Source organism: Orycteropus afer, unplaced genomic scaffold, assembly GCF_000298275.1.
Source record: "Orycteropus afer afer isolate SDZICR_OR568_19922 unplaced genomic scaffold, OryAfe1.0 scaffold00744, whole genome shotgun sequence".
Classification (NCBI taxonomy): domain Eukaryota; kingdom Metazoa; phylum Chordata; class Mammalia; order Tubulidentata; family Orycteropodidae; genus Orycteropus; species Orycteropus afer.
Genome location: NW_006922331.1, coordinates 790807 through 791430, shown reverse-complemented (window position 1 = coordinate 791430; position 624 = coordinate 790807). Strand labels below are relative to the sequence as shown.

At 54.6% G+C, this 624-nt stretch overlaps 1 protein-coding gene across 1 annotated transcript in view; it reads right to left on the bottom strand.

Annotated features, from left to right (window-relative positions):
- RSPH14 (radial spoke head 14 homolog) overlaps window positions 1-624 on the bottom strand; it is a 75270-nt gene that overhangs the window by 71780 nt on the left and 2866 nt on the right. The window lies entirely within an intron of this gene.

Below are 624 nucleotides of genomic sequence, written 5' to 3'. Positions count from 1 at the left end.
AGAAATGCTAAAGGAAATACTTTCTAAGTGTGAAACACCTAAACCAGTTGCTGCTCAGTCAGCCCCATGTGTGTGGAGAAGGGTGCTCTGCAGGGTGTCGGTGGCTCATTCCTTGGAAGCAGATCACCACGACTTTCTTCTGAGGCCCCTCTGGGTGAGCTCTCACTGCCAGCCCCCGGGCTAGCAGCTGATGCGATCAGCAAACGCACCTCCTGGGGACTCTGTAAAATGCACAGCTGTGCTGGACAGGAAAAGGTATGTGGCCTGGGACCAGAGGCCAAGAAGAACCCTTGAACTCAGTGGGAGCTGAGGCCCCCCGCCCAGCCCAGCTGTGTCCTTTGAGGCTGGCATTTTAACATCCACAATGAGGTGGGAGCCAAGGCCCTGTGAGGTTCCAAAAGGGAGAACTGGGCTATCCATAAAGGGCCAAATTCTGGGAAGGCAAAACTGTGGCAGAGGGCGGTGGAACTTTCTTTCCACCTTCAAAATGGGAACCTGAAAGCCAAGAAACCAAACCAACCCGGTGGAGTCGATTCCAACCCACAGCTCCCCTAGAGGACAGAGTGGAACTGCCCCCCAGGGTCTCCAAGGCTGTCAGTCTTCACAGAAGCAAAGCCAAACCAC